Below are 27,077 nucleotides of genomic sequence, written 5' to 3' on the forward strand. Positions count from 1 at the left end.
TCTAGAGCATTTTTACAACATTATACATAGGTGCTGAATACATAAAAAGCGACTGTTCAGCGACAGACAAGTCGCATCGGCTGAAAGTAGGCCAGAATGTCAGTCCATGTTGGAGCAGGTTTAGATACAGTCTAAAGTATAGATCTCAAAGTCTGTGCACAGAATTTAGCAAGGGCCTCGCACCTTCTGATGCATCAGGTAGGTGCACAATAGCATAGCCTAACCCTCTGTACTTTGGTCTATATTGATGCGGGACATAGACAGCCAGCTGATGACCAATCCATTAGTGCAATGGATGGCTGGAAGCATTTGTCTTTGCCTTTGCAATACCACAGAAGCAATGCATGGTCAATGTACAGCAATGACACACCTGTGTGAACAGCCAGGAGACCCCCCCCCCCCCCCCATGTTATGTTACATAGTTACATAGTTAGTACGGTCGAAAAAAGACATATGTCCATCAAGTTCAACCAGGGAATTAAGGGGTAGGGGTGTGGCGCGATATTGGGGAAGGGATGAGATTTTATATTTCTTCATAAGCATTAATCTTATTTTGTCAATTAGGAACATTCAGCACCCACCCGCTATCAAGGCAGCTGCCTATCATGTCATGCCCTACCTGCACAGGTGTGCTGGCTACTCAAATGATCCAATTAAGGAGGCCATTTAGTCAGCAGCAGCAGAAGTCCTGTGCCTGGACGCTCCAACAGCGGCCAGACACAAGCAGAAGCAGAAGCAGCAGAAGCAGCAGCAGCACCACCTTTTGTTTTTTGGCTGCAGCAGCAGCAAGGCCCACAGGGCTGGCTAGCTGGCTAGCCAGCAAGCAGGTAGCAATGAAAGTAGGAATCTTTCTTTTTAACCCTGTAAGGGGGTGGTGCACTGTACCCGAAGATACTGCCATATCGGGTCAATGCATAGGGCGACGGAAGCAAGCTTCGAAATCGGCCCCCGTTCTCAAAAATCCATTTAATATATGGTCCCCAGATAGGGGACGTATCAGATATTAAACTGATAAGAACAGATACTACACTTGATCTTAGCCAAAAGGCCGAGAAGCGATAACCGTGAAAGGGGCGGGCCCAACAAGGTGCCCTTCATGGGCACTATCACTGCTTGCTGTCAGGGAGGCTGCCAGACAATTTTCCATGCACACTCTGGGCTGGGGGGCAGTCAACCACCAGTACACACAGCAGAACCTAAACCCATACCATTATTGCTAAGCAGCAAGACAGGGGCCCATTGCACTCCCACGGGGCCTTTTTAAATGCAATCCATAACCCGGATTTGCCAGGAACCCTTCTTACTCCTCCTACTTGCATGTGACACTGGGCTTAGGATCTGCATAGGAAACACACACACAAGCACACACCTACCTTTGTTGCCTGCAGATGCCTCCTTGGCTGTCCCCAAACGGTATCAAACCAACACCCACGGGAAGCTGTAAGCATAGAGGACATGCCTGCACCCCATTGGACTTACCTGTGTGGGTTAAACCCGGGTTATTTGACAACCTATGGCGGTGATGGTTCTGCTCAGGCAGAGCAGTGCTGATGCTCCTCATAAAGCTGTCGCTGCTGTGAAGGTTCTAGGTGACATCACAAATCCCTATGGTTACATACACAACAAAGCTGGGTTGTTGTTGTTTACACTCTGCAAGGCCTGTGGAAGTGAGTGACATCATAGCACTGTAGTTCTGAGGGTTCTAGATGGATGCAACAATCTCCTGTTGCTTCTATGAAGGCCATAATAGACGACATCACCAAACAGCTCCATAGTCACATACACAGCAAAGGAGAGATGTTGTTTACACCTAGTGATGTCAGTGGTATTGAGTGACATCACAGCACAGTGCTAAGGCTCCTGGGCCTGGACACAGCAGCGGCTGCAATATCTCAACGGAGAATACGTTTATATATATGTGTGTGTGTGCGCGTATATATATATATATATATATATATATATATATATATATATATATATATTTCTCCGCCGAAATCACTTTTAAACCCATTTCCACCTTTTTTTCCCTTCTCTTCCTCTTACTTTTTTTTCACGTTTTTTTACGTTTTTCTCCTTTTCGCCTCTTTTCTGGGCGTATTATTCTTCTTTTTCTTCTTTTTTTTCGTCTAATGCATACCCCATCAGTGCAGCAATGCTTATTCAATACCGCCAGCAGATGGAGACACTGGGGGATAATTTTCTAAGGATTTATACAGATTTTTCCTGTCTGAATTTGTCGCACAGAAAGTTGCAGGCCAAATATGTGTGACATTTCTGCGACTTTAGCTTCTAGAGCATTTTTACAACATTATACATAGGTGCTGAATACATAAAAAGCGACTGTTCAGCGACAGACAAGTCGCATCGGCTGAAAGTAGGCCAGAATGTCAGTCCATGTTGGAGCAGGTTTAGATACAGTCTAAAGTATAGATCTCAAAGTCTGTGCACAGAATTTAGCAAGGGCCTCGCACCTTCTGATGCATCAGGTAGGTGCACAATAGCATAGCCTAACCCTCTGTACTTTGGTCTATATTGATGCGGGACATAGACAGCCAGCTGATGACCAATCCATTAGTGCAATGGATGGCTGGAAGCATTTGTCTTTGCCTTTGCAATACCACAGAAGCAATGCATGGTCAATGTACAGCAATGACACACCTGTGTGAACAGCCAGGAGACCCCCCCCCCCCCCATGTTATGTTACATAGTTACATAGTTAGTACGGTCGAAAAAAGACATATGTCCATCAAGTTCAACCAGGGAATTAAGGGGTAGGGGTGTGGCGCGATATTGGGGAAGGGATGAGATTTTATATTTCTTCATAAGCATTAATCTTATTTTGTCAATTAGGAACATTCAGCACCCACCCGCTATCAAGGCAGCTGCCTATCATGTCATGCCCTACCTGCACAGGTGTGCTGGCTACTCAAATGATCCAATTAAGGAGGCCATTTAGTCAGCAGCAGCAGAAGTCCTGTGCCTGGACGCTCCAACAGCGGCCAGACACAAGCAGAAGCAGAAGCAGCAGCAGCACCACCTTTTGTTTTTTGGCTGCAGCAGCAGCAAGGCCCACAGGGCTGGCTAGCTGGCTAGCCAGCAAGCAGGTAGCAATGAAAGTAGGAATCTTTCTTTTTAACCCTGTAAGGGGGTGGTGCACTGTACCCGAAGATACTGCCATATCGGGTCAATGCATAGGGCGACGGAAGCAAGCTTCGAAATCGGCCCCCGTTCTCAAAAATCCATTTAATATATGGTCCCCAGATAGGGGACGTATCAGATATTAAACTGATAAGAACAGATACTACACTTGATCTTAGCCAAAAGGCCGAGAAGCGATAACCGTGAAAGGGGCGGGCCCAACAAGGTGCCCTTCATGGGCACTATCACTGCTTGCTGTCAGGGAGGCTGCCAGACAATTTTCCATGCACACTCTGGGCTGGGGGGCAGTCAACCACCAGTACACACAGCAGAACCTAAACCCATACCATTATTGCTAAGCAGCAAGACAGGGGCCCATTGCACTCCCACGGGGCCTTTTTAAATGCAATCCATAACCCGGATTTGCCAGGAACCCTTCTTACTCCTCCTACTTGCATGTGACACTGGGCTTAGGATCTGCATAGGAAACACACACACAAGCACACACCTACCTTTGTTGTCTGCAGATGCCTCCTTGGCTGTCCCCAAACGGTATCAAACCAACACCCACGGGAAGCTGTAAGCATAGAGGACATGCCTGCACCCCATTGGACTTACCTGTGTGGGTTAAACCCGGGTTATTTGACAACCTATGGCGGTGATGGTTCTGCTCAGGCAGAGCAGTGCTGATGCTCCTCATAAAGCTGTCGCTGCTGTGAAGGTTCTAGGTGACATCACAAATCCCTATGGTTACATACACAACAAAGCTGGGTTGTTGTTGTTTACACTCTGCAAGGCCTGTGGAAGTGAGTGACATCATAGCACTGTAGTTCTGAGGGTTCTAGATGGATGCAACAATCTCCTGTTGCTTCTATGAAGGCCATAATAGACGACATCACCAAACAGCTCCATAGTCACATACACAGCAAAGGAGAGATGTTGTTTACACCTAGTGATGTCAGTGGTATTGAGTGACATCACAGCACAGTGCTAAGGCTCCTGGGCCTGGACACAGCAGCGGCTGCAATATCTCAACGGACAATACGTTTATATATATGTGTGTGTGTGCGCGTATATATATATATATATATATATATATATATATATATATATATTTCTCCGCCGAAATCACTTTTAAACCCATTTCCACCTTTTTTTCCCTTCTCTTCCTCTTACTTTTTTTTCACGTTTTTTTACGTTTTTCTCCTTTTCGCCTCTTTTCTGGGCGTATTATTCTTCTTTTTCTTCTTTTTTTTCGTCTAATGCATACCCCATCAGTGCAGCAATGCTTATTCAATACCGCCAGCAGATGGAGACACTGGGGGATAATTTTCTAAGGATTTATACTGATTTTTCCTGTCTGAATTTGTCGCACAGAAAGTTGCAGGCCAAATATGTGTGACATTTCTGCGACTTTAGCTTCTAGAGCATTTTTACAACATTATACATAGGTGCTGAATACATAAAAAGCGACTGTTCAGCGACAGACAAGTCGCATCGGCTGAAAGTAGGCCAGAATGTCAGTCCATGTTGGAGCAGGTTTAGATACAGTCTAAAGTATAGATCTCAAAGTCTGTGCACAGAATTTAGCAAGGGCCTCGCACCTTCTGATGCATCAGGTAGGTGCACAATAGCATAGCCTAACCCTCTGTACTTTGGTCTATATTGATGCGGGACATAGACAGCCAGCTGATGACCAATCCATTAGTGCAATGGATGGCTGGAAGCATTTGTCTTTGCCTTTGCAATACCACAGAAGCAATGCATGGTCAATGTACAGCAATGACACACCTGTGTGAACAGCCAGGAGCCCCCCCCCCCCCCCATGTTATGTTACATAGTTACATAGTTAGTACGGTCGAAAAAAGACATATGTCCATCAAGTTCAACCAGGGAATTAAGGGGTAGGGGTGTGGCGCGATATTGGGGAAGGGATGAGATTTTATATTTCTTCATAAGCATTAATCTTATTTTGTCAATTAGGAACATTCAGCACCCACCCGCTATCAAGGCAGCTGCCTATCATGTCATGCCCTACCTGCACAGGTGTGCTGGCTACTCAAATGATCCAATTAAGGAGGCCATTTAGTCAGCAGCAGCAGAAGTCCTGTGCCTGGACGCTCCAACAGCGGCCGGACACAAGCAGAAGCAGAAGCAGCAGAAGCAGCAGCAGCACCACCTTTTGTTTTTTGGCTGCAGCAGCAGCAAGGCCCACAGGGCTGGCTAGCTGGCTAGCCAGCAAGCAGGTAGGAATGAAAGTAGGAATCTTTCTTTTTAACCCTGTAAGGGGGTGGTGCACTGTACCCGAAGATACTGCCAATATCGGGTCAATGCATAGGGCGACGGAAGCAAGCTTCGAAATCGGCCCCCGTTCTCAAAAATCCATTTAATATATGGTCCCCAGATAGGGGACGTATCAGATATTAAACTGATAAGAACAGATACTACACTTGATCTTAGCCAAAAGGCCGAGAAGCGATAACCGTGAAAGGGGCGGGCCCAACAAGGTGCCCTTCATGGGCACTATCACTGCTTGCTGTCAGGGAGGCTGCTAGACAATTTTCCATGCACACTCTGGGCTGGGGGGCAGTCAACCACCAGTACACACAGCAGAACCTAAACCCATACCATTATTGCTAAGCAGCAAGACAGGGGCCCATTGCACTCCCACGGGGCCTTTTTAAATGCAATCCATAACCCGGATTTGCCAGGAACCCTTCTTACTCCTCCTACTTGCATGTGACACTGGGCTTAGGATCTGCATAGGAAACACACGCACAAGCACACACCTACCTTTGTTGCCTGCAGATGCCTCCTTGGCTGTCCCCAAACGGTATCAAACCAACACCCACGGGAAGCTGTAAGCATAGAGGACATGCCTGCACCCCATTGGACTTACCTGTGTGGGTTAAACCCGGGTTATTTGACAACCTATGGCGGTGATGGTTCTGCTCAGGCAGAGCAGTGCTGATGCTCCTCATAAAGCTGTCGCTGCTGTGAAGGTTCTAGGTGACATCACAAATCCCTATGGTTACATACACAACAAAGCTGGGTTGTTGTTTTTTACACTCTGCAAGGCCTGTGGAAGTGAGTGACATCATAGCACTGTAGTTCTGAGGGTTCTAGATGGATGCAACAATCTCCTGTTGCTTCTATGAAGGCCATAATAGACGACATCACCAAACAGCTCCATAGTCACATACACAGCAAAGGAGAGATGTTGTTTACACCTAGTGATGTCAGTGGTATTGAGTGACATCACAGCACAGTGCTAAGGCTCCTGGGCCTGGACACAGCAGCGGCTGCAATATCTCAACGGAGAATACGTTTATATATATGTGTGTGTGTGCGCGTATATATATATATATATATATATATATATATATATATATTTCTCCGCCGAAATCACTTTTAAACCCATTTCCACCTTTTTTTCCCTTCTCTTCCTCTTACTTTTTTTTCACGTTTTTTTACGTTTTTCTCCTTTTCGCCTCTTTTCTGGGTGTATTATTCTTCTTTTTCTTCTTTTTTTTCGTCTAATGCATACCCCATCAGTGCAGCAATGCTTATTCAATACCGCCAGCAGATGGAGACACTGGGGGATAATTTTCTAAGGATTTATACAGATTTTTCCTGTCTGAATTTGTCGCACAGAAAGTTGCAGGCCAAATATGTGTGACATTTCTGCGACTTTAGCTTCTAGAGCATTTTTACAACATTATACATAGGTGCTGAATACATAAAAAGCGACTGTTCAGCGACAGACAAGTCGCATCGGCTGAAAGTAGGCCAGAATGTCAGTCCATGTTGGAGCAGGTTTAGATACAGTCTAAAGTATAGATCTCAAAGTCTGTGCACAGAATTTAGCAAGGGCCTCGCACCTTCTGATGCATCAGGTAGGTGCACAATAGCATAGCCTAACCCTCTGTACTTTGGTCTATATTGATGCTGGACATAGACAGCCAGCTGATGACCAATCCATTAGTGCAATGGATGGCTGGAAGCATTTGTCTTTGCCTTTGCAATACCACAGAAGCAATGCATGGTCAATGTACAGCAATGACACACCTGTGTGAACAGCCAGGAGACCCCCCCCCCCCCCCCCATGTTATGTTACATAGTTACATAGTTAGTACGGTCGAAAAAAGACATATGTCCATCAAGTTCAACCAGGGAATTAAGGGGTAGGGGTGTGGCGCGATATTGGGGAAGGGATGAGATTTTATATTTCTTCATAAGCATTAATCTTATTTTGTCAATTAGGAACATTCAGCACCCACCCGCTATCAAGGCAGCTGCCTATCATGTCATGCCCTACCTGCACAGGTGTGCTGGCTACTCAAATGATCCAATTAAGGAGGCCATTTAGTCAGCAGCAGCAGAAGTCCTGTGCCTGGACGCTCCAACAGCGGCCAGACACAAGCAGAAGCAGAAGCAGCAGAAGCAGCAGCAGCAGCAGCACCACCTTTTGTTTTTTGGCTGCAGCAGCAGCAAGGCCCACAGGGCTGGCTAGCTGGCTAGCCAGCAAGCAGGTAGCAATGAAAGTAGGAATCTTTCTTTTTAACCCTGTAAGGGGGTGGTGCACTGTACCCGAAGATACTGCCATATCGGGTCAATGCATAGGGCGACGGAAGCAAGCTTCGAAATCGGCCCCCGTTCTCAAAAATCCATTTAATATATGGTCCCCAGATAGGGGACGTATCAGATATTAAACTGATAAGAACAGATACTACACTTGATCTTAGCCAAAAGGCCGAGAAGCGATAACCGTGAAAGGGGCGGGCCCAACAAGGTGCCCTTCATGGGCACTATCACTGCTTGCTGTCAGGGAGGCTGCCAGACAATTTTCCATGCACACTCTGGGCTGGGGGGCAGTCAACCACCAGTACACACAGCAGAACCTAAACCCATACCATTATTGCTAAGCAGCAAGACAGGGGCCCATTGCACTCCCACGGGGCCTTTTTAAATGCAATCCATAACCCGGATTTGCCAGGAACCCTTCTTACTCCTCCTACTTGCATGTGACACTGGGCTTAGGATCTGCATAGGAAACACACACACAAGCACACACCTACCTTTGTTGCCTGCAGATGCCTCCTTGGCTGTCCCCAAACGGTATCAAACCAACACCCACGGGAAGCTGTAAGCATAGAGGACATGCCTGCACCCCATTGGACTTACCTGTGTGGGTTAAACCCGGGTTATTTGACAACCTATGGCGGTGATGGTTCTGCTCAGGCAGAGCAGTGCTGATGCTCCTCATAAAGCTGTCGCTGCTGTGAAGGTTCTAGGTGACATCACAAATCCCTATGGTTACATACACAACAAAGCTGGGTTGTTGTTGTTTACACTCTGCAAGGCCTGTGGAAGTGAGTGACATCATAGCACTGTAGTTCTGAGGGTTCTAGATGGATGCAACAATCTCCTGTTGCTTCTATGAAGGCCATAATAGACGACATCACCAAACAGCTCCATAGTCACATACACAGCAAAGGAGAGATGTTGTTTACACCTAGTGATGTCAGTGGTATTGAGTGACATCACAGCACAGTGCTAAGGCTCCTGGGCCTGGACACAGCAGCGGCTGCAATATCTCAACGGAGAATACGTTTATATATATGTGTGTGTGTGCGCGTATATATATATATATATATATATATATATATATATATATATATTTCTCCGCCGAAATCACTTTTAAACCCATTTCCACCTTTTTTTCCCTTCTCTTCCTCTTACTTTTTTTTCACGTTTTTTTACGTTTTTCTCCTTTTCGCCTCTTTTCTGGGCGTATTATTCTTCTTTTTCTTCTTTTTTTTCGTCTAATGCATACCCCATCAGTGCAGCAATGCTTATTCAATACCGCCAGCAGATGGAGACACTGGGGGATAATTTTCTAAGGATTTATACTGATTTTTCCTGTCTGAATTTGTCGCACAGAAAGTTGCAGGCCAAATATGTGTGACATTTCTGCGACTTTAGCTTCTAGAGCATTTTTACAACATTATACATAGGTGCTGAATACATAAAAAGCGACTGTTCAGCGACAGACAAGTCGCATCGGCTGAAAGTAGGCCAGAATGTCAGTCCATGTTGGAGCAGGTTTAGATACAGTCTAAAGTATAGATCTCAAAGTCTGTGCACAGAATTTAGCAAGGGCCTCGCACCTTCTGATGCATCAGGTAGGTGCACAATAGCATAGCCTAACCCTCTGTACTTTGGTCTATATTGATGCGGGACATAGACAGCCAGCTGATGACCAATCCATTAGTGCAATGGATGGCTGGAAGCATTTGTCTTTGCCTTTGCAATACCACAGAAGCAATGCATGGTCAATGTACAGCAATGACACACCTGTGTGAACAGCCAGGAGACCCCCCCCATGTTATGTTACATAGTTACATAGTTAGTACGGTCGAAAAAAGACATATGTCCATCAAGTTCAACCAGGGAATTAAGGGGTAGGGGTGTGGCGCGATATTGGGGAAGGGATGAGATTTTATATTTCTTCATAAGCATTAATCTTATTTTGTCAATTAGGAACATTCAGCACCCAACCGCTATCAAGGCAGCTGCCTATCATGTCATGCCCTACCTGCACAGGTGTGCTGGCTACTCAAATGATCCAATTAAGGAGGCCATTTAGTCAGCAGCAGCAGAAGTCCTGTGCCTGGACGCTCCAACAGCGGCCAGACACAAGCAGAAGCAGAAGCAGCAGAAGCAGCAGCAGCACCACCTTTTGTTTTTTGGCTGCAGCAGCAGCAAGGGGCCCACAGGGCTGGCTAGCTGGCTAGCCAGCAAGCAGGTAGCAATGAAAGTAGGAATCTTTCTTTTTAACCCTGTAAGGGGGTGGTGCACTGTACCCGAAGATACTGCCATATCGGGTCAATGCATAGGGCGACGGAAGCAAGCTTCGAAATCGGCCCCCGTTCTCAAAAATCCATTTAATATATGGTCCCCAGATAGGGGACGTATCAGATATTAAACTGATAAGAACAGATTTTTTTTTTTTTTTTTTTTACATTTTTATTGAAAAAACTCAAAAACTTAAATACATCACAAAAAATGTTTACAATACATCAAATACTGTTTTCCATAAATGTAAATTCCACATAGCTAATGCTTTTTTCTGCCCATATCTCTTTTTATCAATTAAATAGTACAAGTAAACTTCACTGTATATCATCTTCAAACATTCTTTTTCACAAATAAAATCTCTTTTGAAGACAAGGATATTACGAACTTTCCATAATACATTTTTTGTACAGTTGATAAAAATCCACAAAATTCTCTCTTTTTCTTTCGTAACTCCATCACTTTTGCCATATAAAACAACTTCATGATTTAAAACTTTTAGACCTGTTAGGAATTTCAATAAAGAACCAATTAGTCTAAAAACCTTTTGTGCAAAATAACAATTCCAGAAAAGGTGCAAAACAGTTTCATCTATATTGCAATTTTCCCGGGGACAGACACATACAGCATTTAGACCTCTTCTATATTGGAAAAATCTTACCGGAAGACACTCATGGATAATCATCCATGCTAAATCCTTGTGCTCATTAAAAAGATATGGCTCGTTTACCTTTTTCCATATTTGTACACACCTATTATAAGAAAAATTAGAGACCATACATATTTCTTCTTGCAAATTTAACTGTACTTCTATCTTGCGAGCATCCCTCAAGGTTAACAAGTCAAAGTCTTTAAGGTTATACATACGTATAATTTTTTCTAAGATGGCATAATGTTTAGGCGGAGTTAAAAGTACAGGAGAAGATAATGATAAAAACACCCATTCTCTTTTTCTAAAAATATGTCCCGCAGAGTACTTTAAAAAACAGGACCATACACTTTTCATAAAAAGTCCCCTAAAACACCAACTAAAAAACCTTAAGTATAAAAATTTTCTAATACAGGGAACCTGTTTTCCTCCATTTTTTTGTGACTTATACATAGTATCTCTTTTTAATTTTTCTGCTTTAGAACTCCATAGAAACTCAAAGAGAATCCTCTGAAGTTGCCTAGACATAAGTTCATTAGGAGGATAAATCATATTTAAATAGAGCATAATGGGTATTAGCATAGCCTTAATCACCAAAATTTTACCTTCTAAGGATAATTTCCTAAGGGACCAAAAGTCTACCTTTTTCTTTACCTTTTCTTTTACCATTAGCCAACTTTCCTCACCATTGTTATTTTTATCAAAGATGACTCCAAGGATTTTTATTTTTTCTGACTGTAATTTTAGGTTTGGTATTTGCACGTTTTCCCATTTACCTATATAAAAACAGTCACATTTAGATAAATTAAGTTTAAAAGCAGAAGCTTTACAAAAGAAATCAGTAACATCAACAACTCTTTGTAAAGAGAAGGCACTTTCACAAAAAACATTAATATCATCCATATAGCCACACACTTTAAGGGTGGCATTATTACCTCCAGGAACTGGCACTCCTTTTATTATTTTATCATTCCTTATTAAGTTTAACAGAGGTTCTATTGCACATATAAACAGTATAGGAGACAGAGGGCAGCCTTGCTTTACCCCTGATGATAAATTAATAAAATCTGTAAGGAAACCATTTATTAAAATCCTGCTAAAAGAACCTTTATATAAGAGAGCAATTTGCTTAATAAATATGTTAGGAAAACCCATGCGTTGTAAAACCATCCATAAAAAACAATGTGATACTCTATCGAACGCTTTATGAAAATCTAGAGATAGAATGGCTAGATTTTGATTCCGCTCTTGCTGATACCATATGACGTCCCTAATAGCATTTAAAGGTTCAGCTACACTCCTTCCTGGGACACCACATACCTGATCCACATGGATGACCTTGTACAAAAACGGCTTCATTCTGTTAACAAAAATTTTTGACATAATCTTATAATCAACATTAAGAAGCGTAATTGGTCTCCAATTTTCTAAGCTGTTCCTATCCCCCTTTTTGGGGATCAGAGACACTATACCACTCCTCCAAGATAAAGGTAGAACATCAGAATTAAAAGCCTCCTTAAAAATATTAAGCAAATCATCTTTAAAAATGTCCCAAAAGGTTTTATAAAACTCTACAGGAAGTCCATCAGAACCTGGTGTTTTACCTGTGGATAAACTTTTAGCAGCAATTTCTAATTCTTGGCATCTTACTTCTGTGCAAAGTGCATCTTGGTCCTCCTTACTTAAACCACAATCTAAAGTGCTTAGGAGAAAATTAGCAGCAGATATATCAATGGGTTTCTCATTAAACAGATCTTGATAAAAGGATTTAGCTTTGGATAACATTCCTACATTAGTAGTTTCATCCTCAATGTTAATCATTAACTTTTTTGTTTCCATTACCTTTTTAAAAAAGAATCTTGTACACTTTTCATCCTTCTCTTTACATTCAACTTTGGAGTTAAAAATTATTTCTTTCCCTTTGTTAGTTATAGCCTTCTGAATATCACTTTTAACACTTAAAATCAGATCGTCTACATATACACCCAGCTCTTTGAGTTGATAATAGGTTTGTAGTTTTGTGTTAAGATCTCTATACCATTTCAATTTCTCTTTTGTTTTTTTAACACCCATCTTAATAAAATACTCTTTAAATTTTACCTTGCAGAATTCCCACCATGCTAAAAGAGAATTAAAATTAGTCCTTGAGTTCTGCAATTTTTTAAAAAGATAGATAAAATTACATTTAATTTCTTCATCTTCAAGCAAAGAGATATTCAGACGCCAGACTCCTTTGGCTCTGCAAACCCCATCAAACTTACATGTAGCAGATAAAATCTTATGATCTGAAAAAAAGGTAGAAGTCAATTGCATATTCCCATAAAATGCAAATCCAGAAGCAAAAATATAATCAATCCTTGACATATAAAGGCTATTCCCCCAGGTATACCCAGGGTCATTAGGGAAAGAGGTTCTCCACAAATCTTTTAAATTAAAATCAACTATAAAATCCTTTAGTTGTTTTTCAGTCTTATCTTTCCTTTGTTCAGATCCTCCAGCCCGCTCCTCTCCTGCCATTATACAATTAAAATCACCAGCGATGATAAGCGGGGATGAACCCGGTAAATAAAACTGAATTTTCTCTAATAAATCAGATCTTTCATCCTTATCTGGAGAGGCATATACATTTAAAAGTCTCATATTCATGTCATTATAAATAATATGAACGAGCAGGGCTCTACCGGGTACAATGTCTGTGAAGGAGGTAACTTTATACTCACTGCTCTTGAACAGTATGCAAACACCAGTCACTTTCCTCTCATTATCCCCTGACCACACAGACGGGCCAAGAGTCCATTCAGATCTCAAAGATGAATAATTGATATCATAATCAATGGCACATTCCTGTAAAAATAAAATGTCTGTAGGCAAAGAAGACAAGAAAGAAAATAAAGCAGCCCTCCTCTCTGGGCTCTTCAAACTCCTCACATTGAAGGAGGAGATATTAACACTTGGTAGCTCCTGGGTCATTCATTATCCTCAGACAAAGAACCCCAATCTGTAGGTGGTGACACAAATTCCTCAATATTAACAGGGTCGGATGCTGTTATAACCTTTTGGCAGACAATCTCCACGTTCCCCTCGTCCGCACTAACTCGACCACTCCTTTTGATGTTAAGGCCCTTTTCCTCTTTCCGGTCTCTGCTTTTCCTCTTTCGCCGTTCTTCTACATCCATCTCCTCTGTATCCCTTCTGGGCGGTCCAGGACCCTCAACTTCCATGAGAGGAGAACCCCTCACTTCTGTCTCAGGTCCCACGACCTTCCCCGGGGACACAATGCTTTTGGAGACATGAGCCACAGCAGGTATCACAGGAATTCCGGTAGCAGAAGACTCAGGCATCACTTTCAGGGTGTGGGTCTTAGGCACAGGCACAGCATCCATGGAGCTCTTCCTCATCGAGGGACCAGCCGACGTAGCCACAATATTGGCCCAGGAGCGTTGAGGACAATCCTTAAAAGCGTGTCCTTTCTGCTTACACACATTACACAGAATCTCATTTTGACAGTCCAAAGTGGTGTGGCCTTTTTGGCCACATCTTTTGCAAATAACCACTTCCTCTTTGCAAGATTCTTGTGTATGACCATATTCATGGCATTTCCTGCAATAATACGGCATCCCAGGGTAGAATAAATAGCCACGTTTACGCCCAATTAAAAAATTTGCAGGTGGGCGACACAGACCTCCAATTCCTCTCACATCTTCTCTGAACTTAACAGCAAACTTATGCTTTCCAGTCCAAAAGTCCATTGCATTCATTATTTTATGAGAGTATTTGACTTCCGCACAATATTGGTTTAAAAATAAGACAATGTCTCTTATATCCACGTATGGATCGTGCATAGTAACCACCAGTGGAACATCGCCATTAGAATATAGAGCAATGAAAACAAGTCCTTTCATATCCTCCTCATTGGCAAGCTCCCGAACTTTCTCAAACATATGGTCACATGCAGATGCGGAAGTCAAGGTAAGAATGAAAAGTCCTTTACCTGGGTCTTTTAGGCAAAACACATCTTCTCTCTGAATGTGCAATAAATCCAGCATAATTCTCTTGACAAAAAATTCCAAAGTCATCTTCTCCTTTTTCTCCTCATCCACTTCAATACGGAAGGTGTTCTTAATCCGAGTTTCAGTATGCGCAGCAAACCTAAGGGTCGCCATGGGGGATCGCCTTCCCGTTCTTTGTAAGTCCTCCTCCTATAGCAGCATGAGGCTTAAGACGGCTAAAAAACCGCCGATGCCTCAAGGCCGAAGGTTCGACAAACTCAGAGCCCCTTGACAAGATACAAGATCTTAGCCAAAAGGCCGAGAAGCGATAACCGTGAAAGGGGCGGGCCCAACAAGGTGCCCTTCATGGGCACTATCACTGCTTGCTGTCAGGGAGGCTGCCAGACAATTTTCCATGCACACTCTGGGCTGGGGGGCAGTCAACCACCAGTACACACAGCAGAACCTAAACCCATACCATTATTGCTAAGCAGCAAGACAGGGGCCCATTGCACTCCCACGGGGCCTTTTTAAATGCAATCCATAACCCGGATTTGCCAGGAACCCTTCTTACTCCTCCTACTTGCATGTGACACTGGGCTTAGGATCTGCATAGGAAACACACACACAAGCACACACCTACCTTTGTTGCCTGCAGATGCCTCCTTGGCTGTCCCCAAACGGTATCAAACCAACACCCACGGGAAGCTGTAAGCATAGAGGACATGCCTGCACCCCATTGGACTTACCTGTGTGGGTTAAACCCGGGTTATTTGACAACCTATGGCGGTGATGGTTCTGCTCAGGCAGAGCAGTGCTGATGCTCCTCATAAAGCTGTCGCTGCTGTGAAGGTTCTAGGTGACATCACAAATCCCTATGGTTACATACACAACAAAGCTGGGTTGTTGTTGTTTACACTCTGCAAGGCCTGTGGAAGTGAGTGACATCATAGCACTGTAGTTCTGAGGGTTCTAGATGGATGCAACAATCTCCTGTTGCTTCTATGAAGGCCATAATAGACGACATCACCAAACAGCTCCATAGTCACATACACAGCAAAGGAGAGATGTTGTTTACACCTAGTGATGTCAGTGGTATTGAGTGACATCACAGCACAGTGCTAAGGCTCCTGGGCCTGGACACAGCAGCGGCTGCAATATCTCAACGGAGAATACGTTTATATATATGTGTGTGTGTGCGCGTATATATATATATATATATATATATATATATATATATATATATATATTTCTCCGCCGAAATCACTTTTAAACCCATTTCCACCTTTTTTTCCCTTCTCTTCCTCTTACTTTTTTTTCACGTTTTTTTACGTTTTTCTCCTTTTCGCCTCTTTTCTGGGCGTATTATTCTTCTTTTTCTTCTTTTTTTTCGTCTAATGCATACCCCATCAGTGCAGCAATGCTTATTCAATACCGCCAGCAGATGGAGACACTGGGGGATAATTTTCTAAGGATTTATACTGATTTTTCCTGTCTGAATTTGTCGCACAGAAAGTTGCAGGCCAAATATGTGTGACATTTCTGCGACTTTAGCTTCTAGAGCATTTTTACAACATTATACATAGGTGCTGAATACATAAAAAGCGACTGTTCAGCGACAGACAAGTCGCATCGGCTGAAAGTAGGCCAGAATGTCAGTCCATGTTGGAGCAGGTTTAGATACAGTCTAAAGTATAGATCTCAAAGTCTGTGCACAGAATTTAGCAAGGGCCTCGCACCTTCTGATGCATCAGGTAGGTGCACAATAGCATAGCCTAACCCTCTGTACTTTGGTCTATATTGATGCGGGACATAGACAGCCAGCTGATGACCAATCCATTAGTGCAATGGATGGCTGGAAGCATTTGTCTTTGCCTTTGCAATACCACAGAAGCAATGCATGGTCAATGTACAGCAATGACACACCTGTGTGAACAGCCAGGAGACCCCCCCCCCCCCCCCCCATGTTATGTTACATAGTTACATAGTTAGTACGGTCGAAAAAAGACATATGTCCATCAAGTTCAACCAGGAAATTAAGGGGTAGGGGTGTGGCGCGATATTGGGGAAGGGATGAGATTTTATATTTCTTCATAAGCATTAATCTTATTTTGTCAATTAGGAACATTCAGCACCCACCCGCTATCAAGGCAGCTGCCTATCATGTCATGCCCTACCTGCACAGGTGTGCTGGCTACTCAAATGATCCAATTAAGGAGGCCATTTAGTCAGCAGCAGCAGAAGTCCTGTGCCTGGACGCTCCAACAGCGGCCAGACACAAGCAGAAGCAGAAGCAGCAGAAGCAGCAGCAGCACCACCTTTTGTTTTTTGGCTGCTGCAGCAGCAGCAAGGCCCACAGGGCTGGCTAGCTGGCTAGCCAGCAAGCAGGTAGCAATGAAAGTAGGAATCTTTCTTTTTAACCCTGTAAGGGGGTGGTGCACTGTACCCGAAGATACTGCCATATCGGGTCAATGCATAGGGCGACGGAAGCAAGCTTCGAAATCGGCCCCCGTTCTCAAAAATCCATTTAATATATGGTCCCCAGATAGGGGACGTATCAGATATTAAACTGATAAGAACAGATACTACACTTGATCTTAGCCAAAAGGCCGAGAAGCGATAACCGTGAAAGGGGCGGGCCCAACAAGGTGCCCTTCATGGGCACTATCACTGCTTGCTGTCAGGGAGGCTGCCAGACAATTTTCCATGCACACTCTGGGCTGGGGGGCAGTCAACCACCAGTACACACAGCAGAACCTAAACCCATACCATTATTGCTAAGCAGCAAGACAGGGGCCCATTGCACTCCCACGGGGCCTTTTTAAATGCAATCCATAACCCGGATTTGCCAGGAACCCTTCTTACTCCTCCTACTTGCATGTGACACTGGGCTTAGGATCTGCATAGGAAACACACACACAAGCACACACCTACCTTTGTTGCCTGCAGATGCCTCCTTGGCTGTCCCCAAACGGTATCAAACCAACACCCACGGGAAGCTGTAAGCATAGAGGACATGCCTGCACCCCATTGGACTTACCTGTGTGGGTTAAACCCGGGTTATTTGACAACCTATGGCGGTGATGGTTCTGCTCAGGCAGAGCAGTGCTGATGCTCCTCATAAAGCTGTCGCTGCTGTGAAGGTTCTAGGTGACATCACAAATCCCTATGGTTACATACACAACAAAGCTGGGTTGTTGTTGTTTACACTCTGCAAGGCCTGTGGAAGTGAGTGACATCATAGCACTGTAGTTCTGAGGGTTCTAGATGGATGCAACAATCTCCTGTTGCTTCTATGAAGGCCATAATAGACGACATCACCAAACAGCTCCATAGTCACATACACAGCAAAGGAGAGATGTTGTTTACACCTAGTGATGTCAGTGGTATTGAGTGACATCACAGCACAGTGCTAAGGCTCCTGGGCCTGGACACAGCAGCGGCTGCAATATCTCAACGGAGAATACGTTTATATATATGTGTGTGTGTGCGCGTATATATATATATATATATATATATATATATATATATATATATATTTCTCCGCCGAAATCACTTTTAAACCCATTTCCACCTTTTTTTCCCTTCTCTTCCTCTTACTTTTTTTTCACGTTTTTTTACGTTTTTCTCCTTTTCGCCTCTTTTCTGGGCGTATTATTCTTCTTTTTCTTCTTTTTTTTCGTCTAATGCATACCCCATCAGTGCAGCAATGCTTATTCAATACCGCCAGCAGATGGAGACACTGGGGGATAATTTTCTAAGGATTTATACTGATTTTTCCTGTCTGAATTTGTCGCACAGAAAGTTGCAGGCCAAATATGTGTGACATTTCTGCGACTTTAGCTTCTAGAGCATTTTTACAACATTATACATAGGTGCTGAATACATAAAAAGCGACTGTTCAGCGACAGACAAGTCGCATCGGCTGAAAGTAGGCCAGAATGTCAGTCCATGTTGGAGCAGGTTTAGATACAGTCTAAAGTATAGATCTCAAAGTCTGTGCACAGAATTTAGCAAGGGCCTCGCACCTTCTGATGCATCAGGTAGGTGCACAATAGCATAGCCTAACCCTCTGTACTTTGGTCTATATTGATGCGGGACATAGACAGCCAGCTGATGACCAATCCATTAGTGCAATGGATGGCTGGAAGCATTTGTCTTTGCCTTTGCAATACCACAGAAGCAATGCATGGTCAATGTACAGCAATGACACACCTGTGTGAACAGCCAGGAGACCCCCCCCCCCCCCATGTTATGTTACATAGTTACATAGTTAGTACGGTCGAAAAAAGACATATGTCCATCAAGTTCAACCAGGGAATTAAGGGGTAGGGGTGTGGCGCGATATTGGGGAAGGGATGAGATTTTATATTTCTTCATAAGCATTAATCTTATTTTGTCAATTAGGAACATTCAGCACCCACCCGCTATCAAGGCAGCTGCCTATCATGTCATGCCCTACCTGCACAGGTGTGCTGGCTACTCAAATGATCCAATTAAGGAGGCCATTTAGTCAGCAGCAGCAGAAGTCCTGTGCCTGGACGCTCCAACAGCGGCCAGACACAAGCAGAAGCAGAAGCAGCAGAAGCAGCAGCAGCACCACCTTTTGTTTTTTGGCTGCTGCAGCAGCAGCAAGGCCCACAGGGCTGGCTAGCTGGCTAGCCAGCAAGCAGGTAGCAATGAAAGTAGGAATCTTTCTTTTTAACCCTGTAAGGGGGTGGTGCACTGTACCCGAAGATACTGCCATATCGGGTCAATGCATAGGGCGACGGAAGCAAGCTTCGAAATCGGCCCCCGTTCTCAAAAATCCATTTAATATATGGTCCCCAGATAGGGGACGTATCAGATATTAAACTGATAAGAACAGATACTACACTTGATCTTAGCCAAAAGGCCGAGAAGCGATAACCGTGAAAGGGGCGGGCCCAACAAGGTGCCCTTCATGGGCACTATCACTGCTTGCTGTCAGGGAGGCTGCCAGACAATTTTCCATGCACACTCTGGGCTGGGGGGCAGTCAACCACCAGTACACACAGCAGAACCTAAACCCATACCATTATTGCTAAGCAGCAAGACAGGGGCCCATTGCACTCCCACGGGGCCTTTTTAAATGCAATCCATAACCCGGATTTGCCAGGAACCCTTCTTACTCCTCCTACTTGCATGTGACACTGGGCTTAGGATCTGCATAGGAAACACACACACAAGCACACACCTACCTTTGTTGCCTGCAGATGCCTCCTTGGCTGTCCCCAAACGGTATCAAACCAACACCCACGGGAAGCTGTAAGCATAGAGGACATGCCTGCACCCCATTGGACTTACCTGTGTGGGTTAAACCCGGGTTATTTGACAACCTATGGCGGTGATGGTTCTGCTCAGGCAGAGCAGTGCTGATGCTCCTCATAAAGCTGTCGCTGCTGTGAAGGTTCTAGGTGACATCACAAATCCCTATGGTTACATACACAACAAAGCTGGGTTGTTGTTGTTTACACTCTGCAAGGCCTGTGGAAGTGAGTGACATCATAGCACTGTAGTTCTGAGGGTTCTAGATGGATGCAACAATCTCCTGTTGCTTCTATGAAGGCCATAATAGACGACATCACCAAACAGCTCCATAGTCACATACACAGCAAAGGAGAGATGTTGTTTACACCTAGTGATGTCAGTGGTATTGAGTGACATCACAGCACAGTGCTAAGGCTCCTGGGCCTGGACACAGCAGCGGCTGCAATATCTCAACGGAGAATACGTTTATATATATGTGTGTGTGTGCGCGTATATATATATATATATATATATATATATATATATATATTTCTCCGCCGAAATCACTTTTAAACCCATTTCCACCTTTTTTTCCCTTCTCTTCCTCTTACTTTTTTTTCACGTTTTTTTACGTTTTTCTCCTTTTCGCCTCTTTTCTGGGCGTATTATTCTTCTTTTTCTTCTTTTTTTTCGTCTAATGCATACCCCATCAGTGCAGCAATGCTTATTCAATACCGCCAGCAGATGGAGACACTGGGGGATAATTTTCTAAGGATTTATACTGATTTTTCCTGTCTGAATTTGTCGCACAGAAAGTTGCAGGCCAAATATGTGTGACATTTCTGCGACTTTAGCTTCTAGAGCATTTTTACAACATTATACATAGGTGCTGAATACATAAAAAGCGACTGTTCAGCGACAGACAAGTCGCATCGGCTGAAAGTAGGCCAGAATGTCAGTCCATGTTGGAGCAGGTTTAGATACAGTCTAAAGTATAGATCTCAAAGTCTGTGCACAGAATTTAGCAAGGGCCTCGCACCTTCTGATGCATCAGGTAGGTGCACAATAGCATAGCCTAACCCTCTGTACTTTGGTCTATATTGATGCGGGACATAGACAGCCAGCTGATGACCAATCCATTAGTGCAATGGATGGCTGGAAGCATTTGTCTTTGCCTTTGCAATACCACAGAAGCAATGCATGGTCAATGTACAGCAATGACACACCTGTGTGAACAGCCAGGAGACCCCCCCCCCCCCCCATGTTATGTTACATAGTTACATAGTTAGTACGGTCGAAAAAAGACATATGTCCATCAAGTTCAACCAGGGAATTAAGGGGTAGGGGTGTGGCGCGATATTGGGGAAGGGATGAGATTTTATATTTCTTCATAAGCATTAATCTTATTTTGTCAATTAGGAACATTCAGCACCCACCCGCTATCAAGGCAGCTGCCTATCATGTCATGCCCTACCTGCACAGGTGTGCTGGCTACTCAAATGATCCAATTAAGGAGGCCATTTAGTCAGCAGCAGCAGAAGTCCTGTGCCTGGACGCTCCAACAGCGGCCAGACACAAGCAGAAGCAGAAGCAGCAGAAGCAGCAGCAGCACCACCTTTTGTTTTTTGGCTGCAGCAGCAGCAAGGCCCACAGGGCTGGCTAGCTGGCTAGCCAGCAAGCAGGTAGCAATGAAAGTAGGAATCTTTCTTTTTAACCCTGTAAGGGGGTGGTGCACTGTACCCGAAGATACTGCCATATCGGGTCAATGCATAGGGCGACGGAAGCAAGCTTCGAAATCGGCCCCCGTTCTCAAAAATCCATTTAATATATGGTCCCCAGATAGGGGACGTATCAGATATTAAACTGATAAGAACAGATACTACACTTGATCTTAGCCAAAAGGCCGAGAAGCGATAACCGTGAAAGGGGCGGGCCCAACAAGGTGCCCTTCATGGGCACTATCACTGCTTGCTGTCAGGGAGGCTGCCAGACAATTTTCCATGCACACTCTGGGCTGGGGGGCAGTCAACCACCAGTACACACAGCAGAACCTAAACCCATACCATTATTGCTAAGCAGCAAGACAGGGGCCCATTGCACTCCCACGGGGCCTTTTTAAATGCAATCCATAACCCGGATTTGCCAGGAACCCTTCTTACTCCTCCTACTTGCATGTGACACTGGGCTTAGGATCTGCATAGGAAACACACACACAAGCACACACCTACCTTTGTTGCCTGCAGATGCCTCCTTGGCTGTCCCCAAACGGTATCAAACCAACACCCACGGGAAGCTGTAAGCATAGAGGACATGCCTGCACCCCATTGGACTTACCTGTGTGGGTTAAACCCGGGTTATTTGACAACCTATGGCGGTGATGGTTCTGCTCAGGCAGAGCAGTGCTGATGCTCCTCATAAAGCTGTCGCTGCTGTGAAGGTTCTAGGTGACATCACAAATCCCTATGGTTACATACACAACAAAGCTGGGTTGTTGTTGTTTACACTCTGCAAGGCCTGTGGAAGTGAGTGACATCATAGCACTGTAGTTCTGAGGGTTCTAGATGGATGCAACAATCTCCTGTTGCTTCTATGAAGGCCATAATAGACGACATCACCAAACAGCTCCATAGTCACATACACAGCAAAGGAGAGATGTTGTTTACACCTAGTGATGTCAGTGGTATTGAGTGACATCACAGCACAGTGCTAAGGCTCCTGGGCCTGGACACAGCAGCGGCTGCAATATCTCAACGGAGAATACGTTTATATATATGTGTGTGTGTGCGCGTATATATATATATATATATATATATATATATATATATATATATATATATATATATTCTCCGCCGAAATCACTTTTAAACCCATTTCCACCTTTTTTTCCCTTCTCCTCCTCTTACTTTTTTTTCACGTTTTTTTACGTTTTTCTCCTTTTCGCCTCTTTTCTGGGCGTATTATTCTTCTTTTTCTTCTTTTTTTTCGTCTAATGCATACCCCATCAGTGCAGCAATGCTTATTCAATACCGCCAGCAGATGGAGACACTGGGGGATAATTTTCTAAGGATTTATACTGATTTTTCCTGTCTGAATTTGTCGCACAGAAAGTTGCAGGCCAAATATGTGTGACATTTCTGCGACTTTAGCTTCTAGAGCATTTTTACAACATTATACATAGGTGCTGAATACATAAAAAGCGACTGTTCAGCGACAGACAAGTCGCATCGGCTGAAAGTAGGCCAGAATGTCAGTCCATGTTGGAGCAGGTTTAGATACAGTCTAAAGTATAGATCTCAAAGTCTGTGCACAGAATTTAGCAAGGGCCTCGCACCTTCTGATGCATCAGGTAGGTGCACAATAGCATAGCCTAACCCTCTGTACTTTGGTCTATATTGATGCGGGACATAGACAGCCAGCTGATGACCAATCCATTAGTGCAATGGATGGCTGGAAGCATTTGTCTTTGCCTTTGCAATACCACAGAAGCAATGCATGGTCAATGTACAGCAATGACACACCTGTGTGAACAGCCAGGAGACCCCCCCCCCCCCATGTTATGTTACATAGTTACATAGTTAGTACGGTCGAAAAAAGACATATGTCCATCAAGTTCAACCAGGGAATTAAGGGGTAGGGGTGTGGCGCGATATTGGGGAAGGGATGAGATTTTATATTTCTTCATAAGCATTCATCTTATTTTGTCAATTAGGAACATTCAGCACCCACCCGCTATCAAGGCAGCTGCCTATCATGTCATGCCCTACCTGCACAGGTGTGCTGGCTACTCAAATGATCCAATTAAGGAGGCCATTTAGTCAGCAGCAGCAGAAGTCCTGTGCCTGGACGCTCCAACAGCGGCCAGACACAAGCAGAAGCAGAAGCAGCAGAAGCAGCAGCAGCACCACCTTTTGTTTTTTGGCTGCAGCAGCAGCAAGGCCCACAGGGCTGGCTAGCTGGCTAGCCAGCAAGCAGGTAGCAATGAAAGTAGGAATCTTTCTTTTTAACCCTGTAAGGGGGTGGTGCACTGTACCCGAAGATACTGCCATATCGGGTCAATGCATAGGGCGACGGAATCAAGCTTCGAAATCGGCCCCCGTTCTCAAAAATCCATTTAATATATGGTCCCCAGATAGGGGACGTATCAGATATTAAACTGATAAGAACAGATACTACACTTGATCTTAGCCAAAAGGCCGAGAAGCGATAACCGTGAAAGGGGCGGGCCCAACAAGGTGCCCTTCATGGGCACTATCACTGCTTGCTGTCAGGGAGGCTGCCAGACAATTTTCCATGCACACTCTGGGCTGGGGGGCAGTCAACCACCAGTACACACAGCAGAACCTAAACCCATACCATTATTGCTAAGCAGCAAGACAGGGGCCCATTGCACTCCCACGGGGCCTTTTTAAATGCAATCCATAACCCGGATTTGCCAGGAACCCTTCTTACTCCTCCTACTTGCATGTGACACTGGGCTTAGGATCTGCATAGGAAACACACACACAAGCACACACCTACCTTTGTTGCCTGCAGATGCCTCCTTGGCTGTCCCCAAACGGTATCAAACCAACACCCACGGGAAGCTGTAAGCATAGAGGACATGCCTGCACCCCATTGGACTTACCTGTGTGGGTTAAACCAGGGTTATTTGACAACCTATGGCGGTGATGGTTCTGCTCAGGCAGAGCAGTGCTGATGCTCCTCATAAAGCTGTCGCTGCTGTGAAGGTTCTAGGTGACATCACAAATCCCTATGGTTACATACACAACAAAGCTGGGTTGTTGTTGTTTACACTCTGCAAGGCCTGTGGAAGTGAGTGACATCATAGCACTGTAGTTCTGAGGGTTCTAGATGGATGCAACAATCTCCTGTTGCTTCTATGAAGGCCATAATAGACGACATCACCAAACAGCTCCATAGTCACATACACAGCAAAGGAGAGATGTTGTTTACACCTAGTGATGTCAGTGGTATTGAGTGACATCACAGCACAGTGCTAAGGCTCCTGGGCCTGGACACAGCAGCGGCTGCAATATCTCAACGGAGAATACGTTTATATATATGTGTGTGTGTGCGCGTATATATATATATATATATATATATATATATATATATATATATTTCTCCGCCGAAATCACTTTTAAACCCATTTCCACCTTTTTTTCCCTTCTCTTCCTCTTACTTTTTTTTCACGTTTTTTTACGTCTTTCTCCTTTTCGCCTCTTTTCTGGGCGTATTATTCTTCTTTTTCTTCTTTTTTTTCGTCTAATGCATACCCCATCAGTGCAGCAATGCTTATTCAATACCGCCAGCAGATGGAGACACTGGGGGATAATTTTCTAAGGATTTATACTGATTTTTCCTGTCTGAATTTGTCGCACAGAAAGTTGCAGGCCAAATATGTGTGACATTTCTGCGACTTTAGCTTCTAGAGCATTTTTACAACATTATACATAGGTGCTGAATACATAAAAAGCGACTGTTCAGCGACAGACAAGTCGCATCGGCTGAAAGTAGGCCAGAATGTCAGTCCATGTTGGAGCAGGTTTAGATACAGTCTAAAGTATAGATCTCAAAGTCTGTGCACAGAATTTAGCAAGGGCCTCGCACCTTCTGATGCATCAGGTAGGTGCACAATAGCATAGCCTAACCCTCTGTACTTTGGTCTATATTGATGCGGGACATAGACAGCCAGCTGATGACCAATCCATTAGTGCAATGGATGGCTGGAAGCATTTGTCTTTGCCTTTGCAATACCACAGAAGCAATGCATGGTCAATGTACAGCAATGACACACCTGTGTGAACAGCCAGGAGACCCCCCCCCCCCCATGTTATGTTACATAGTTACATAGTTAGTACGGTCGAAAAAAGACATATGTCCATCAAGTTCAACCAGGGAATTAAGGGGTAGGGGTGTGGCGCGATATTGGGGAAGGGATGAGATTTTATATTTCTTCATAAGCATTCATCTTATTTTGTCAATTAGGAACATTCAGCACCCACCCGCTATCAAGGCAGCTGCCTATCATGTCATGCCCTACCTGCACAGGTGTGCTGGCTACTCAAATGATCCAATTAAGGAGGCCATTTAGTCAGCAGCAGCAGAAGTCCTGTGCCTGGACGCTCCAACAGCGGCCAGACACAAGCAGAAGCAGAAGCAGCAGAAGCAGCAGCAGCACCACCTTTTGTTTTTTGGCTGCAGCAGCAGCAAGGCCCACAGGGCTGGCTAGCTGGCTAGCCAGCAAGCAGGTAGCAATGAAAGTAGGAATCTTTCTTTTTAACCCTGTAAGGGGGTGGTGCACTGTACCCGAAGATACTGCCATATCGGGTCAATGCATAGGGCGACGGAAGCAAGCTTCGAAATCTGCCCCCGTTCTCAAAAATCCATTTAATATATGGTCCCCAGATAGGGGACGTATCAGATATTAAACTGATAAGAACAGATACTACACTTGATCTTAACCAAAAGGCCGAGAAGCGATAACCGTGAAAGGGGCGGGCCCAACAAGGTGCCCTTCATGGGCACTATCACTGCTTGCTGTCAGGGAGGCTGCCAGACAATTTTCCATGCACACTCTGGGCTGGGGGGCAGTCAACCACCAGTACACACAGCAGAACCTAAACCCATACCATTATTGCTAAGCAGCAAGACAGGGGCCCATTGCACTCCCACGGGGCCTTTTTAAATGCAATCCATAACCCGGATTTGCCAGGAACCCTTCTTACTCCTCCTACTTGCATGTGACACTGGGCTTAGGATCTGCATAGGAAACACACACACAAGCACACACCTACCTTTGTTGCCTGCAGATGCCTCCTTGGCTGTCCCCAAACGGTATCAAACCAACACCCACGGGAAGCTGTAAGCATAGAGGACATGCCTGCACCCCATTGGACTTACCTGTGTGGGTTAAACCCGGGTTATTTGACAACCTATGGCGGTGATGGTTCTGCTCAGGCAGAGCAGTGCTGATGCTCCTCATAAAGCTGTCGCTGCTGTGAAGGTTCTAGGTGACATCACAAATCCCTATGGTTACATACACAACAAAGCTGGGTTGTTGTTGTTTACACTCTGCAAGGCCTGTGGAAGTGAGTGACATCATAGCACTGTAGTTCTGAGGGTTCTAGATGGATGCAACAATCTCCTGTTGCTTCTATGAAGGCCATAATAGA

The 27,077-nt window shown here is 44.5% G+C and overlaps 10 non-coding genes across 10 annotated transcripts; all 10 read right to left on the reverse strand.

Annotated features, from left to right (window-relative positions):
* Window positions 1-869: 869 nt before the first annotated feature.
* On the reverse strand, window positions 870-1,060 carry LOC130350080 (U2 spliceosomal RNA). The gene has a single exon (XR_008887269.1). It is a non-coding gene; the product is annotated as a U2 spliceosomal RNA (small nuclear RNA).
* Window positions 1,061-3,146: 2,086 nt separating this feature from the next.
* LOC130350082 (U2 spliceosomal RNA) lies at window positions 3,147-3,337 on the reverse strand. The gene has a single exon (XR_008887270.1). It is a non-coding gene; the product is annotated as a U2 spliceosomal RNA (small nuclear RNA).
* Window positions 3,338-5,426: 2,089 nt separating this feature from the next.
* Window positions 5,427-5,618, reverse strand: LOC130350111 (U2 spliceosomal RNA). Its single transcript, XR_008887297.1, has one exon. It is a non-coding gene; the product is annotated as a U2 spliceosomal RNA (small nuclear RNA).
* Window positions 5,619-7,712: 2,094 nt separating this feature from the next.
* LOC130350083 (U2 spliceosomal RNA) lies at window positions 7,713-7,903 on the reverse strand. The gene has a single exon (XR_008887271.1). It is a non-coding gene; the product is annotated as a U2 spliceosomal RNA (small nuclear RNA).
* Window positions 7,904-9,988: 2,085 nt separating this feature from the next.
* LOC130350119 (U2 spliceosomal RNA) lies at window positions 9,989-10,183 on the reverse strand. The gene has a single exon (XR_008887303.1). It is a non-coding gene; the product is annotated as a U2 spliceosomal RNA (small nuclear RNA).
* A 6,881-nt stretch (window positions 10,184-17,064) lies between these two features.
* On the reverse strand, window positions 17,065-17,255 carry LOC130350084 (U2 spliceosomal RNA). Its single transcript, XR_008887272.1, has one exon. It is a non-coding gene; the product is annotated as a U2 spliceosomal RNA (small nuclear RNA).
* A 2,094-nt stretch (window positions 17,256-19,349) lies between these two features.
* On the reverse strand, window positions 19,350-19,540 carry LOC130350085 (U2 spliceosomal RNA). The gene has a single exon (XR_008887273.1). It is a non-coding gene; the product is annotated as a U2 spliceosomal RNA (small nuclear RNA).
* A 2,086-nt stretch (window positions 19,541-21,626) lies between these two features.
* LOC130350086 (U2 spliceosomal RNA) lies at window positions 21,627-21,817 on the reverse strand. The gene has a single exon (XR_008887274.1). It is a non-coding gene; the product is annotated as a U2 spliceosomal RNA (small nuclear RNA).
* A 2,099-nt stretch (window positions 21,818-23,916) lies between these two features.
* LOC130350116 (U2 spliceosomal RNA) lies at window positions 23,917-24,107 on the reverse strand. The gene has a single exon (XR_008887301.1). It is a non-coding gene; the product is annotated as a U2 spliceosomal RNA (small nuclear RNA).
* A 2,088-nt stretch (window positions 24,108-26,195) lies between these two features.
* Window positions 26,196-26,386, reverse strand: LOC130350105 (U2 spliceosomal RNA). The gene has a single exon (XR_008887291.1). It is a non-coding gene; the product is annotated as a U2 spliceosomal RNA (small nuclear RNA).
* Between the last annotated feature and the right edge of the window lie 691 nt (window positions 26,387-27,077).

This window comes from Hyla sarda, unplaced genomic scaffold, assembly GCF_029499605.1.
Source record: "Hyla sarda isolate aHylSar1 unplaced genomic scaffold, aHylSar1.hap1 scaffold_933, whole genome shotgun sequence".
In the NCBI taxonomy this organism is placed as follows: Eukaryota; Metazoa; Chordata; class Amphibia; order Anura; family Hylidae; genus Hyla; species Hyla sarda.